The 16,953-nt window shown below is 44.5% G+C and overlaps 1 protein-coding gene across 3 annotated transcripts in view; it reads left to right on the forward strand.

Moving 5' to 3' along the window:
* Nucleotides 1–16,953, forward strand: part of SEMA5A (semaphorin 5A) — a 427,518-nt gene that overhangs the window by 14,524 nt on the left and 396,041 nt on the right. Inside the window, exon 2 of one of the 3 annotated variants that reach the window (XM_081053770.1) lies at nucleotides 13,411–13,502. The exons of the other annotated variants lie outside the window; for them this stretch is intronic. The gene's annotated coding sequence lies outside the window, so the exon portion shown is untranslated. The remainder of the gene's footprint in view (nucleotides 1–13,410; nucleotides 13,503–16,953) is intronic. 3 annotated transcript variants of the gene reach the window in all.

A 16,953-nucleotide genomic window follows, 5' to 3' on the forward strand; every position in this document is an offset into this window, starting at 1 on the left:
AGAAAGAGTGGGCATGGGAGCAATTGGAAGACTTCAGGAGTCTCCATGCCCTGGCAGAGCTGCCTCACCTGCTGGGACTAAAGGGAGAGGTGGAGGCGTGGAAGGCGTGTCCCACTGGCATGGATACACGGTTGGTACCCCGGCCCAGGGCTCTGGGGGGGCCCTCCACTCATCGTGCACAGTGGCATGGTCAGAGCACGTGTAGCCAGGATATGGCGATCTTCAGAGTGGGTTCCTCCAACACAGATAGGGCCTGAGAATCAGAAATGGCTTCGAGCTTACGAAGCAAAAGATAGAACAATTCAAGGGTTCTGTTTCAGGGTCTTGGAGAAGTTTGCAGTCCCTCGTGTCTCCGTGGGATTGTGCAGAGCCCTTCCCATCAGGGAGCTGGATGCCGAGAGCTCTGTACAATGAGCTCACTCTGTCTCATCTCATGGCCCCAAATGAACAATGTTTTTTGATGATTTGTAGGGATGAAAATCACATAATCCACCTTCGTTGCAGGACAGTTTTTTCCATTGTCCAATGTGCTGTGCAGTCAAAATAGAGACAAAACCGACCTTTCTCGACACCGAAGAGCCTCAGGATGTGAACAGGAGAACTGGCGCAGAGGCAGATAACTAAGTGGTTTAAGACGCCTTCCCGCCAGCCTCCTCTGCCCAGTGCCAGTGCTCCATATCCTAATAGGACAGTCTGGGTTTTTTGTGGATACTCCTTTGTAGAGTAATTCCAGCATGTTGGCTAAGATTCCTAGTCCGAGTGTGTGCTTTTGCAGAAGGAATATTTCTCTCTTTTATCAGCTCCTCTGTGGACCCTAAATGCTGCTTTTACCTGCGTTGAGCCATCATCAGTTGAGTACCTAACATCTGACTGCCAACGACTATCTGAATATCGCAGGTTGTGTGCAAATGCGATCGATTTGTCATTTCTCATTACATAGTTGGTTTTATTAAAACTTAAATTCCTTGGGGTGACATTGGTTAATAAGATTATACAGGTTTCAAGTGTACAGTTCTATAATACGTCATCTTCATACTGCATTGTGTGCTCACCCTCGTAGCCTAGTCTCCCTCCATCACCATGTACTCGACCCCCTTTACCCTTCCCCTGGTAACCACCATACTGTTGTCTGTGAATATGAGTTTGTTTGTCTTGTTTGTTCCTTTCTTGCTTTCTGTTTTATATCCCACATATGAGTGGAATCATACGGTTCCTGTCCCTTCCTGTCTGACTTATTTCACTGAGCATGATACTCTCAAGGTCCATCCATGTCATCGCTCATCACGTAGTTGTTTGTGAACCAGAAGAGGTAACTCGCTTCCCTTCTATTTACTTCCTTTCATGTAAACCAGAAAGAGAAGCACCTGGTGTGGGGGATACATTTTGACAAATATTTTTGAAAGAAGAGAATATTATAAAGAAGGCTATTTATTTATTTATGTTGGCAGGGTTTGTTTGAGACTCATGGAGTTTGTACATTATGCGTGTTGTTTCCTTCTGGAAGTCTCATTTGGGTAAATGTGTTTATGTTATAATTACCTATCAAGTTCTATGCGGCTGTGAGAGCCTCTACACATAAAAACTGGCTGTTAGTCTAAATGGGAAAGCTGAACTGCCTGTTGTTACCTGCAGCCTTGTGAGAACATGGATTTTATTTTGTTTTATTTTTAACATGGGGTCTCTTCATGGTAGATCCCTGTGTAGCTAAGAACTGCCGACTTTGCTAGTGACACACGGCTGGCTCTGGGAACAGTCACTTCCAGGAAAGCTAGAGGAGACAGAGATCCAGACGGCGAGGGGAGGTGGTGAGGAAAGGGCTCCTGGTAACAGATGCCCCGAGCATCTTCCCAGCTATTGCCTTGACGTCCCCTCCTCTTCTGTGGTTCCACACGCCGTGGAGCCTTCGGGATACTATATTGAGTCTGTCTGAATGTGACACCTTTAGGGTTTCGTGGTGCTTAAGTTTCAGATAACTCTTCCAAAGGCTCCAGGCCCCATGCTCGGAGGGAGCGGATAAGCGGGGAGAATCTGGGTACTGAAGCAGCCATACCTCAGCTTGCCAAAAAGAATTTTACTTCGCAAATTCCCCACCTACTTGCTCAAGAGCTCTAAACAGACTGAATGAATAATTGAAAGCTAACTTCACAGTTACTTTCAAATATACCCATGGAATTTTATAAGGATTGACAGACATACCAAGAGGAGGCCAGTGTTCGAAAGCAAGTTACTCATTTATAATGTGAAAAAAATATGTATTTAATTCTGGCTCCAGTTCAGTGAATGTCCTCATGACGCTGGCGGAGGCCTTTAGGTCATGTGTGAAGTATTCCTGGCATAAAGAGCTTGCATGTTTTATTTTGTTTTAATTGAAGTTTATTAGTGGTAATTTTAGTTCAGTAGCTTGCCATGAAATATGTCCTGAGGCCATTGGGAGGAAGATTGCGCAGCACAGACAGGGGACAAGCGAGCTTGCAGCGGCCCAGGCAGAGGCAGGCTGCTGCCGGAGCTGGCCAAGTGGCATCCTGACCTCTTGGAAAGGTGCTGACAAGCCTGGCAGCCAGAGAGAAGGCGGTGAGGATTTTAGCTTCAGGACCACGGGGTGGAAACGATGTGATGCAAAGCTGGCATACGGAGGTGGGCCGCTCTTCTCGCCCAGGGCCTGGCTGCCATCCTTACGCGGTTCCTCAGACTGGTGTAGCCGACAGCTGGTCGTGCTTTCAAAGCTGGAAGGGAACCTTGTGGTGATAGCCAGAACCATTTGGGTACAATAGGCTGGAAACTCAGAAAAGGCTGCCCTTCTGCCTGTCCCTGTGGATTTTCCAGAAGTACCAAGGCCTGGAAATATAATTGCCGTCTATTACGAACTACCTAATGGCAACAAAAGCAGAAATAAACAGGTGGGACTACATCAAACTAAAGAGCTTCTGCACAGGCAAGGAAGCCATCCACAAAATGAAAAGGCTTTTCTTTTTGGAATGGGAGAAAATATATTTGCAAAGCATATACCTGATAAGGGGTTAATACCCAAAGTATATAAAGAACTCATGCAGCTCAGTAGCAAAAAGCAAAAGAAAAAACCTCCCACAAATAATCCAATTAAAAACGTCTGAATAGACACTTTTCGAAAGAAGACATACAGATGGCCAACAGATACATGAACACGTGGTCAACATCGCTAATTGTCAGGGAAATGCACATCAAAACCATAATGAGATATCACCTCATGCTTGTTGCAATGGCTATCATCAAAAAGTGTTGGTGAGGATGTGGACAAAAAGGAACACTTGTGCACTGTTGGTGGGATTGTAAACTGGTGCAGTCACTACGGAGTTTCCTCAAAAAATGAAAAATAGAACTACCTTATGATTCAGCAATTTCACTTTGGGATGTTTATGTGAAGGAATCAAAAACATTAACTTGAAAAGATACCTGCCCAGGCATGTTCATAGCAGTATTATTTACAGTAGCCGAGATACAGAAGCAATGGAGTGCCCATTGATGGATAGATTAAGATATATATATATATATTCCACACACAGTGGAATATTATTCATTCATAAAAAAGAAGGAAATGCCACCATTCATGAGAACACAGATGGACGTTGAGGGCATTGTGCTAAGTGAGGATCGGTCATTTCCAGAGGTGGGCAAAATGGGGGAAGCTGGTCAAAAGGTACAAACTTCCAGTGCAAAAACTAAAAAAAAAAGAAAAAAAAAGAGGACTAACTAACTAATCTGATGATAGAGGCTTGCCGGACCTCTGGAGGTGGGTCCTCCTAAAATGTCCCGGGGAGACCTGGCTCCCAGGTTACGTTTTCTACCTGAGAATGCAGGCAAACGATGTAGTTCTCTTATTTTCAGCTCAGGGCTGTAGATCCTTTCACTCTTCTCAGAAGGAAATGCGTTACGTGGAGGATTTCATTTGCGTCCTTGATTTATTGCTTTGTAGGTCCTAATCCCATAACTCAGTGGCTGAAGACAAGCCTTTGACATCGCCTCTCACTGTTCTTCTGGTGGGCTGGGGTCAGCTGGGTGGTTCTCCTTGGCCCCGCAGGCATTGCAGACCCGTGGTGGCTGGGGCTAGCGTCATCGGAGGCTTCGCACAGCTGAGTGTTCCAGATGGCTTCACTTACACGCCTGGCACCTGAGTGTCCTGCTCTATGACCTCCCTCTTCTTCCATGTACAAGGCATGGACTTCAAGAGGCAGGAAACACAAATTTCCCGGCCATTTAAAGACTGTTCCCAGAACTGGCCCAGTGTCTCTTCTGCTGTCGGCAGTCCCTGGGCTTGCTCAGATCCATGGGGCCAGAGAAATGCAGTGCTTACTGGTGGGCATGTGCCAAGGCTCACTGCCCAGGCACGTGTGGGAAGGGAGACTGTTGAGGCCATCTGTGGAAAAGGACCATCTGCCACACCATTCGTCATGTTCAGTGCACAGGAACCGACAGAATAAATGTGTAATCACTCGCTTCAGTCAATCATAGTTGACTTCACTTCTGGAAAGAGGATTTGGAAGCTAACGCGTGGGTACTCAGCAAATACAACATGCAAATGTCAAACTTACCAATTACACAATGGGTGATCCTTTTCTCTCAAGCAGATTTGTTTTTTCCACGAGGAAGATTGGTTGTAGGATTTCTTTGTATATCAAGGTCTTCTAGAACTTTTCAATATGATTATGAGACGGTATACATGTATTGGTTATGGGAGTGGGTTTTGGATGCAGGTGGCCGGGTTTGTCACTCACTTACGAGCTGTGAAAACTTGAGGATTGTTCTCAGTTTCTCTGCCTCACTTTTCTCAGTCCTAAAATGGTCAGAGTAGTTCCTACCTTGTCAGGGTTTTGTGAACATGAGCGACTGTTAATACATGTAAATTGCCTGCTCCATAGATAGCACCCTAACTGTTGGCAAGTATTAGTGTGGTGATTCAATGAATCGACTTACTCTTGATGAGCTGAGCTGCTGTGGGTTAACATCTGCCACTACTCCAAAGCACATCCCACAATGCATTTGTTGCAGCTCTCAATTAGGTCTGTCACCTGCACAGGGGGGACCCACTCAGCCTTGGAAGGGAGGTGGGGGGGAGTGAAATTTTCTAGAAATAAAAACAGGGCTGAGCACTGTTGCTTGACTCTGCATGGAAGCAGATATCTCTTGACATTAGGCAAAAATAAAGGGCAGTTTGGTGTTTTCTTATCTGCTTGTCCTGGCAGATCTTATTTGGTGACCCCCCTCCAGGCTCCGGGAGGTACAGTCAGAGGGACTGCATCAAAAGCTTGCTAGGCCTCTGCTTCTGGCTGACTTCCTCCCATGGGGGCCCTGCAGAGGATGGAGGGGAGGGCTTGTACCCTGAGGGGTCTCTGAGGGCTGGCTGCATCATTCCACCCCAAGCCTCAGCACCTATCACTGCTCTTCCACACAGTCTCGTCTTGGGCTCTTGGAAAATGCTCCCTCCTCCCAGCCCAGCAGGCCTAGAGGTGGCAGCTGAGGCATTGCAACTAGCCCTGGCCCTGACTTTGTGTTTCCCTTCCCTTTATTAGTATTCCCTGTGCTACACTCTCCACCAGCTATCCACAATACCCTGTGGAATGTGCCCCCTGTCTGTCCGGGACCCTGGCTGGATACCCCGTCCCAGGCCGATTACCAGTAACATCCATTTTCAGGTGGTTTTGTTATAACTGCTCCTGCCAGCAAGCAGAAGCCTGTGAGAAGTTAAAAACGGCTTTGCCTTTACTAATGCCAGGAAAGAACTTCCTAGATAGATGCATTCTTGTCGCAGTTGCTGATGCCCCTGAATGGTAGGCAGCCGTCCAATTATTTGACAAGTCACCTAGAACTCAGTCAGGGTGAAGCAGATCATGTGACCAGAATATGATCATGTGCTGAGAACAGGACCAGAATCATGGCTGTCTGCTTGCTCACACCTAACCAGCGACCAGGTAGGATGGAACCAGGGTCCTGAACCTGCAGCTAGAATCAGAGCCGCCCCCGGGCACCTGGGACCTTCAGGTGATGATGGCTCTCTGGGAAGAAATCACCTCTGGAGCTTAACTAAGGCCAGATAGTATTTCCATTAGAAAATTGGGAGCTTCTGTGTTTGAGGCCAGTCTCTAAGTTAGGTCATTCTCGTTTTGCAAGCTGACACCTTCATTGGGCAGTAGACAGCTGATTCATGTAATTAAAGGTGCCTGAATATGCTGTGAATTAGTTTTAAAAAAATCGGTAAACTACATTACCCTGGGACAGTCTCATAATGTGGGCTAAGATACATTTCACTTTTGATGTATAAAGACACAAATTTCTGTTTACATGCTGGTTTATACTCATTCATCCCACTTGGCTTTCTAGCTGTCATGCGGGGAGTCACGCGGGTTCTCTGGTATCGCTCCCCACATAAGAACGCAGGACATGGTGAGGCCAAAAAGGAACACCCATGGAGCCATAGATAGGGGAGTCACACCACTATATTCTTGCTGGCGGCTGGGTTGGAGACACAGGAGGCAGGAGCCACACTATCCACAACCCGCCATCCACTTTTCTCTGCCAAACAATCTCACTTGCTAGCAATCCGCTTCTCTACAATCTGTAATCCACACTCCGCCGCTTGCTAGCTCAGCCCCCATCTGCTTGCTAGCCCCCATTCCTTTCTGCTAGCGTAGCCACAGCAGTTATATTAGTGGCCAATGGCTCACTGGTTACAGCTGACGGCCAACTAGCCACAGCTGATGGCCATTCAATCACAGTTGATGGCCATTCACTACCTGAGCCAGCACCTTTCCACGTGAGGCCGAGAGCCTGGAAACTGCACTCCTGGCTCTGTCCCCACACTAGCTTAGTCCTAAACTTCAGTGTTTGTGATCACCAGTTTTTGCTGTGCTTTTGGATGATTGATGTGAATGGAAAAGAGGAGAATGCTCCTTACTCAGGCAAATTCCCCTCTTCCTTTTAGTATTTATATATCCTTGGGAAGCGTTTGGTAGCAAGAACTTTACAACTCAATGTACAATACAATTTTATAGCAGGTCTAATTTGGAATGAAGTGTGTGGCTTATCAATTAGAAGAAATGCTCATTTTGGTACTTTTAGTATATGTGCTGCCGAAGCGAGCACATTTTGGTACTTTTCTACTTGACAACCCCCAATAAGTTTCCAGTTGTCTGAAACTTCCCCTAATTCTTTAAAGTATAATTGTAACTGCTGCAATAATTATTCGTAATGATCTAACCCTACAAAGGGCCACATAGATGTTCCAAATAATAGTTTTTGCTCTAGATTCAATTATTTCACATGTAAGACTTAATCTTCCTAATAAAACATTTCTACTATACTGGTTTCCCACCCCTCTATTGATTTATGCTTAAACTGAAAAAAGCGTTTCTCAGACTTGAAGGACTGCTGTTCAAGGAAATATGACCTCTCTGAAAAACCTTACCAGACTCTTCTCGTTCTAGTTCCACTTGACCCAGGGATCTCAGTAGTGACAGTGTCTGGAAACAAGTGGGGGCATTTTTGGGTGCCCAGTGATTGGGGTGCTCCTGGCATTTGGGGCCTAAGGGCCAGCACAGCCAGTATCATCTGTTACCATGTCGAGAAGAGTCCTGTCCCTTCCAGCTCAGAATCCAGTTCTTTCTCAAGTCCCAGCTGAAGTCTGGGCTCTCAGGGAGTGCATTGCACTGACCTCGCCTGCTCCTGAAATTCTGTTGCCTTTGCTGTCACTGCCAATCGTTGGATGTAAATATTAGGTTGAACCAAGGGTAGACAAAGGTTTCTTGTGAAGAGCCAAATGGTAAATATTTTAAGCTTTGAGGTCCATATGGTTTCTGTCATGACTACTCAGTGTGCTGTTATGAAAACAGCCATTGGCAGAATGCAAAGGAGTGGACATGGCTGTGTTCCAATAAAACTTTATTTACAAAAACAGGCAGAGGGCCAGATTTGGCTCACAAGCTGTAGTTTTCCACCCCTGGCTTAAACCATATGAAACAGCTATTTTTGTAGTTTAAAAATGGCCAACTCTTGGCAATCTTATGTGATTTAAGCTAATACATTGTGTAATGTGTTGTAAATCTCATTATAATCCGGATGTGTGTCTCGTTTCTACCCCAGATACCTCTGAATCTGTCTCATTCTCCTCATTTTCTATCTGTGTCTTTTTTTGCCCCTTGGTTTTAGCTTCCCATGATGTCAGTCAAAGCCTCGGATATTGTGGGCATCCAATAAGTATATGTTTAGTGTATGAGTGAAGTACAGAGCCCTAAACTCAAAATTCCTTCACCGAAAGAAAACTTAGAGTTTATTAGATATTAAACACTTTTAAATATTTACTAAAAAGTATTTATATGTACATATGTATAAAGTATTTATATATACATAGACATATGTATATCATTACCTTAATAGTGGTTGAGAAGTCACTAAGTCCTTCTGCTGTGACCAAGGGGATTTTCATTATTGTGGTTGTTGATACCATGTGTATTTGTTTCCAAGCCACATACTTGGTGGCTTAAAACAGTAGACATTTATTCTCTCAGTCTGGAGGGCAGAAGTCTGACATCAAGGTGTGGGCAGGGCTGGTTCCTTCTGGAGCCCCTGAGGGAGAATCTGTTCCCGGCCTCCCTCCCAGCTTCCTCTGGTTGCCCGAAGTCCTTGGTGTTCCCTGATTTGCAGACAGGCTCTAGACTAACTCAGCTGATGTGGCATCATCCCTCAGTGTGTCCTTGTGTCTCCATATAAGGACACCAGCCATTGGGTTAGGGCCCACGCTAATTCAGTATGACCTCATCTTAATTTAACTATTACATCTGTACAAAACTTAAGTATTTCCAAATAACATCACAGTCTGAAGTTCTGGTGGACATACATTTTGGGGGACACTATTCCATTATTTAACCCAGTACCCCATCTATGGGGCAATGATGCAGAGTTCCTGGGGCTGCAGATGGCACCCTGCTGACATCCTGACAGAAGCTGTGACAGGTCTCCAGACACCTTTCTGCCCCTGGGCATGGTCCTGGGTTACTTGCTTTGGACCTAGAATGGAGAATTAAATTTTTGAGTGCTTAATAGACATTTGCTCATGTGATTACCTGTGCGTTTCCTCTTCCGGAGCAACTGCTGACAAAACGATGTTCACCCAGGACTTAGTATTATGTGGTATTTGATGGCTGTTAATTGATAAGCCCCTGTTGAAACACTGAGTCATGTCACCTTTCCTTTGGTCCCTCTATATCTTTTTATACATTTGTATGATGATTTAGAGGCACTTAACTTAGGCTGTATTTAATGGTTTTGATTTCTGAGCTTCATGAACAATTTCACACAATATAAAGTGGTCATGATGACAGTAAGATGTGAAACAATATGCTGTGACGTTTTCTCACTTTATAAATATTTACAATTCCTGCATTTGTATGGGATTCAGAGCATGACTAGGTTTGTCATTTTAAAAATGGAAACCACCTTCTTTTAAGACAGATGATAGTACAGGAGCTTGCATTTCTAACGGGACTACGATAAGGCTCTGGAAAAGGGCACAACATTTATTCAAAGAGTTGAAATCGCGCACCATGGCTCGTGTATTTATTAAGTTTTACTGAAATCATATTGTTCTTTGTGGGAGCTCAGTTTGGTGATTACGCTGTTCTCTTCGGTAGGTTCCATTTTTCAATTTCATTTTTCTCTTGATTGGAATATCTCATTCCCATTTTATCTAAATAAAGAAATTTCTTCAGCTTATAATAGATTGTAAACACTTTGATTAGCTATGTAAATCAAATAACCTTTATCACTTACTAATTGCTTTATCTTGTGAAATTGCTTATATCTGTATCTTAAGCTCAAAATAGGCATGCTCATATTGGTTTGGAAATGAAAAATATTACCTCTGAGAAACAGTTTAATGAGCAGCTGGCATCCATCCTAACGGTGTAAAAGTTGTGTGAACTCAATTTCAGTGGACCAATTTGATCAAGAACTGTGAAAGAAGTCTCACAACTAAAACATAAAAGGGAGGAGCTGAATTATATATGTAAAGCTTATTGTTGGAGACTAAATTTAGGAAATTTCACTTCCTGTTAAATATTAATTCCACAGTTATTCTGAGCCTGGAAGGCTTGGTTTAACTTTCCAGATTAAAATCTTTCATTTGGGAAGTCCAGGAATTAAACGGTTCAGGAGAGCTAGGTAGCCTTCGAGACTCATCTCCTGCTGTTTGCACACAGCCCATTATCTTGCTCGTTTTCTTTCTTGTGCATAGAACCTGGCTGCACCAGAGGTGTGAGATGTTTTATTACATAAGCCCAATCTTGTTTTCCTTCCTGCAAGTGGTCAGCATGCTTTGTGGAATAATCCATGGAGGTAGGAATGGGGTTAGCCTGGGAAGGTGACCAAGGAAGAAGTGAGGGCTGTTGAGAAGAGTCAGTCTGTGTACAGAGAGGCCACCTGAGCACATGTTCTGGAGCCCAAGACGGTTTTGGTCCTTAGGGAAGTGAAGGAGCCTCTCAGGGTGCCCTCACCCCTAGAGAAGGAGGAGGAGGGGCCTGGGAACAGGTGTGGGAGCAGCCCTACCTGACCATCTCCTTGGACACCTGTGACCCTGTGTGGATATCCAGCAGGCGCTCTTACCTCGACCTTATCCCTCGAAGATGCGAGGCCCCTCTGTGGGGATGGTGACAACCACAGTGACACCAGGCACACAGGGGCACACATTGTGGGGAAGGGAAGGAAGTACTTGGGTTATACAGCTCTCTCCCTGAAGCCTAGAAGGGCTGCTGAGAAGAAGGGAGGGTTTCTTTGTTATTTGTGCCCCTGATGAAAGAGTTAGGACCAGTGCCAGGGAAAACCTAATAATTTAGAGTCATAAAGAAATGGAATGGGCTGGCTTTGGGGGTTCCAATAGATTTGATAAACCACTTAGCAGGAATATGCTGAGAGGCGTGAAATCCTGAATAACCTCCAAGCTGTGACATAATCTATTATTATTTCTTGTTTTAGTTTGTATTCTAAAATCACTTCTAGACAAAAGAACTTGGCATAGTTTTAACAAAATAAACTTAAAAATATTTTTTCAGGGTGGTTTTAGATTTACAGAAAAGTTGCCAAGACAGCACCGAGCGTTCCCATACCACCCTTTCTTAACGTCTTCCCATAGCATGGTGCGTGCGTCACAATAAAACCCCACATTGATGCATTATTATTAATGAAAGTCCGTGCTTTATTTGGACTCCCTCAGTTTTTCCCTCATGTTCTTTCTTTGTTCTGAGACCCCGTCCAGAACGCCACATTCCATTTAGTTGTCATGTCTCCTTGGGCTCCTTGTGGCTGGGGCAGTTTCTCAGACTTTCCTTGTTTTTGATGACTGACAGTTTTGAGAAGTACTGGTCAAGGGATTTGTGGACTGTCTCTCAGTCTGGGTATGTGTGATGTACTTTTCATGACTAGTCTGTAGTTGAAGGTTTTGGGGAACAGGGCCACAGAGGTGAAGAGGTGACGTCCCATCCTTAGCACATCCTATCGAGGGCACATGCCGTCAACAGGACTCATCACTGATGATGTGGACCTTGATCACCTGGCTGAGATAGAAGAAAGTATGGAATAACATATAAATCCAGAGTCTCCAGAGGGTCCCAAGGCCCTAAGCAAGGCCTACTCTGCGTCCGCCCCCTACCCCCTTCACTGCCCAAGCCCCTCTGGCTCTCCTTCCCTCAGTGCTTGTTCCAGAGTCCTCTCCTTCCAGAGGTCATCTCGGCGCCCTCAGTTACCTCTTCCCCACCCACTTCACTGCCCTTTGTCCTGCCCTGTCCTGCACGACCGGCAACCTGTGTGTATTTGTCCTGTGGACGCCTCCTCCCTAGAGGAGAGGCCCCGGGGGGTTGGGTGGAGAGCCATCTGTGTTCACTCTACACTCAGCCCCTAAACAGTGCCTGGCACATAACGGGTCCTCAGAAAACATTGAATGAATGAATGAATTGCAAGAAAAGGGTCATAGCATTTAGACCACAGCCCTCTACATTGGAGGTTAGTTTGGGGGTGAAGAAAGACAGATGCTATTCCATGGTGATGGGCTTTACTCAGGTCCCCTTCGTGGGAGCCCATATCGCTTGGCTATTTTCTTTTATCTTCTCACAAACTTACATTCTGAGAGTTGTGGTGTGCTGTGGCACTCCTTTTTTCTCCAGCGCTTTTCCTTATAAAGGTTTGAACTTTTGGTTACTGTTTACGTTATGACAATATTTGTAGAAGCACGTTGTCTAGGAGGATTAAAATGGGTTTCAATCAGGGAAATGCATCAGTTTCCATTGAAACATACTGAGATCTCAAAAGGAAGGGGTAATGTAATGATGTAATAGATGATGATTTAGAGTGTAATGATGGGAGAGAATGCACTGAAACCCAATCAGCTTCATAGGCCTGTAAAACCTGCCCGTGCAGGTCCTAGCGCGGGCTTAGCTGTCTTAGCCCCAGCTCGTCTCAGCAGTTAATTGTTTGCCTTTTGTGATAGTTTGTAGTTCTGGCTTGCTAGTTCTTGGCTTCTGTACACGCATGGCGATTGGAAACATATCTAAGGGATTTTTCATTCTAAGACATAGAGCGCTCAGTGGCAAACCCCTAAAAAGCTTCTTTCAGCATTAATTATGTGGTTAGAGAAAATAAATGAGCAAATTAGAGCATTAGCACCAAATTAAAACGATGCTGGAATGGTTACAGTAGCTAGTTAGGTTGGTTTTGCATTTTGGTGATGAAAAAGCTTTTTCTCACTTTGTAAACCCAGAGTTAAACAATGGAAAGTTCAGGGGCCTTGTCCACTTTTAATGCTACATAAAAAACAGTATTAAATGTAAAACTTTTTTTTCATCAATCCATCAACAATGTGCTATGCACCAAGTAGAATGTAAACATTTAATTTTGAAAATGTTTTAGAATTCCCTTTAGATTTCAGTTGAAAGTGGGGCACTCACTTAAAAAAAGCCACAAGGGGGGGACTCCACAAACAATGTCAGCTTTTGTTTGTATGCTGTCAGTGCATAATAACATGGGTGATGATTAGCAGCAGCATGTTTTATAGAGAAAAAAGGAAAGCTAAACGCACACATATAAAATATGGCAAAAACTCACATTAATGTGCTTGGAGGAAGGGGGCTCAGAATTGAATTTATGACTTCATAATATGCCAGAGTTATTAATTTAATGCTAAGAGTATTTCAAGGGGTAGGTGCCCCAAATGAGCGTTCATTTATCGAGCTCAAAGCATGTTTTCTGTTCTGATGTGGAATAAAAAAAAAAAATAGTAGGTGAAAGATAAACATGTCATTCTGGGCTATAAAAGTATCATTGAGACTCATACATAAAAAAATAAAAATGTTTTGCTCCTTTCTCTGTGCGTCAGTATCTTCTCTCTCTTTTTCATAGAATGGTCACTTTCTCCTGTGGGTATCCATCAGGCGTGAGGCACTGCACAAGCTGATCTGAGCAGGGAAAGTGTGGGAGAGAGCACCAAACTGGTAAACAGAAGCTACAGAAATACAGGGGGGAGGCTTGTGGCTGTGCGGCTGGATGGGCATTTCCTGGCAGTGGGTAGCTTGGCAGTAGTCACGTTTTCCTCCTTTATTATTTCTCTGTAAATGTGTAAGATTCAATTGATCTTTACACTGGAAATGGATACAGGACCAACACAGGAAACGCAGGCAGTCCTTGAGATCATTCATCTTTCTTAGGTGAAAATGAGATATTTTAGAAGTTATCTGAATTTCTTAAGCCTTAAAAATTGGTTGAGTTGCCACTCTACTGATCTCCAAGAGTTACGTCACTTCCAAAAGAAAAGGTCTTTCACCTCAGCAATTAGCTGACCCAGGGAAGGGCCCATTTTGTCTTCAGAATGCACGAAAATCTAGATTTAAATTGTGTCACACCTAAATAACCCAATTGTAAAAACATATAATTTAGCAATTCCACAGCACATCGAATATCCATGATGGTGTCTGAGTAAAATGCGTGTCACTGTCTTCTGCAAATTCAGGTATTTCTGGGAAACGTTTTGGTGGATTTGCCTGTAATTACTATTTTGCTCCAAAAGATACATTAGAGCTGATTGTCCAGATAGGTCTTATTTTCAGGGAAACATGGTAGAGTTGCTCTGCCCTTTGTAAATTGCAAGTCGTTTTTGAAGTTTTTATCTGGTTGCCATAGTTACTGCTTATGTTTCTTTTTCATGCGATGATGCAAATCGTTGCTTCTTTTGACCTTTCTCACCTGTTGCAACCATAAACCATGACCAGAAAAGAGAAAACTCCTTTGTGTGAGTTTGCTTTTTTTGTGTTCTAAGGATGCAAATTTGAGTTGCTATGGTTACAGGCAACCAGATTGGAGAGAGTTAGCTGATTGGTAAGGTTCAGCCCCAAGATTCTTTTGTGACATTTCCTTCATAACTAGCTAGGACTATAATCTTTGTAAACTTTAATGATGCACAAAAACTGACTATTCCACAGACAATTACATTAAAATACCTTCTATTAGCCCAGTGATTCCAAGTCATCACTAGCTTCATTAATTATAGAATGTAATTAATATTCAATGGTTTGACCATGTGTACCATAAGAAGTGATTTTTTTGGTCTGATTGCAGTCAGGTGTTTAGTCACAGCTTCCCATACCAAAAGGTACCTACAGAGCACCTGGGGATTCTGTGAAATGCAGACCTGAGCCAGAGGAGCCAGGCAGCGCCCCAGATTCTGCAGCTTCTGCATCCTCCCCAGTGACATGAACACTGATGCCACTGGCCTTGGACCCCACTCTGAGGGGTCAGGATTATGCCACACAAAGCTTTTTCTCTGGCATTGACATTAGGGCACAGGCTGGGCAAAATTTAAACGGAGTCTCACTGTTCTGCATCTTAAAAAAAACAATGTGATTATTATCAGGCATCATAGAATTTAATTTCCGTTGGTGTTTGATTATTTGAGGGGTGGTAACAATGATGGGCTTTTATGTCCCCTCCACCTTGATTTGGGTTGTGTTTTTTTTTATTGAAAAAGAACGCACTATACTTTTTCTTGACTAAAATGTCACGTATGTTCCTGTGTTCATGTAGCTGAGAAGAAAGTGGTACTGAGGATGTGGTATGATGATGGAGTGAATTCTGTGTTCACATTGACAGTGTTTTCTACTTTCCTCCAAAGAAGCTGCTGGTTGAATACTGGGATTTCATAGAACTGAGAGATTCTTTTCAGGTCCTTATTCTGCCCCCTTTGGGATATGATGCAAGTTCAGAGTCTATCGGGTGTGTTGTTAGGTAAAGGTGTCTGCTCATCCATGGTCAGGAAATGCGTCCCAGGGCCTCCTGTCTCAGGTCCCATGACGTGTCACTCCAGAGTGCCTCCAGGACTGCCTGCAGTCACTGCTTCTCCAGTTGTCTGGCCAGGGCAGCCTAGGCTTGGTCCCACACAACTGCCGCTGGAACCCCTCCCGTGTCTGAGGCTCCAAGATGTTTTGAGGAGACAGGGTCTTCTGGAATGGCCAACCATTTAATAAACGGAAGGCATATGAACCATCGTGCCTCTTCGTACTTGTCCCCTTGGGTAGGATGATAAAGGATTCTTGTGTTCATATTAACATGGAGACAGTTTTCTAAATTTTAAAAATGTGTCTAATGTGGAGTCACCTACACAACTGAGTGTGGGACCGATGGCTGGGAGAGAGTAGAAATGAGGGACAGGAGGAAGCGCATCGTCCTGGAGATTCTAAGCCTGCCGCTACGCCAAAGTGCTTCAAGGCCCCGTCCAATTTCTGTGTCATTAGCAAGACAGCTCGTGCTGTTCATGGGCAAATCAGTGTGTGTGTGTGCGTGCGTGCGTGTGTGTGTGAGAGCTTCTGTCTGTGTGTGGTGTGTGAGGGTGTATGTGTATGTGTGTACACCTATGTGAGTTTGTGCATACATGTGCACATGTGTGCTGTGCATGGGTGTGTATGCATGCGTGTGGTATGAGCATGTTTTGTGTAGTGGATCAGTATCTGTGTGTAGGTGTGGTGTTTTGTATGCATATGTTTGTATATGTGTGTAGTGCCTACATGTGTGTTTGGTGTGTATATGTGTGTGCGCCTGTGTATATGACATGTTTGTGTGCTCATGTATGTGTTGTGTGTGTATGTGAGTATATGCATGTGTGTATGTGGTGTGTGTGTGGTGTGAGTGTGGTGTGTGTTTATGAGTGCTGTGTGTAGATATATGAGTGGTGTGTGCACATGTGAGTGATGTGTATGTGTGTGTGAGTGATTATATGAGTGGGGGGTGTGTGTGCGCATGTGAGTGACATGACGGGTGTGAGAGTGTGGGACACAAGTGTGTGGGAGAGTGTGTGTGATGCATATAAGTGGGGTGTGTGCACGTGTGTGTGACGTATATGAGTGGGGTGTGTGCACGTGTGTGTGACGTATATGAGTGGGGTGTGTGCACGTGTGTGTGACGTATATGAGTGGGGTGTGTGCACGTGTGTGTGACGTATATGAGTGGGGTGTGTGCACGTGTGTGTGACGTATATGAGTGGGGTGTGTGCACGTGTGTGTGACGTATATGAGTGGGGTGTGTGCACGTGTGTGTGACGTATATGAGTGGGGTGTGTGCACGTGTGTGTGACGTATATGAGTGGGGTGTGTGCACGTGTGTGTGACGTATATGAGTGGGGTGTACAGTCGAGCCCAGGCTCGCACCCTCTGCTGTGCATTGCAGGTTGTCTCACGCACAGCGTGTGTTCAGGAGATTGTTCGGTGACATTGCATTGCATGCCTGACGACTAGGTTTGACAGACTAACAAGAGACCGCCTTCATGTGATTCACAAGTCTCAGGCAACCAGAGTTAAGAAAGGAGCAGCTGGCTTCACACGACAATAGAATTCCTGTTGCTGGTTCCTCTGCGAAGGGCCACTCAGGTGGCACCTGATGGACAAGTGACATTTCCTG

Source organism: Rhinolophus hipposideros (assembly GCF_964194185.1).
Source record: "Rhinolophus hipposideros genome assembly, chromosome: 7".
NCBI lineage: Eukaryota > Metazoa > Chordata > Mammalia > Chiroptera > Rhinolophidae > Rhinolophus > Rhinolophus hipposideros.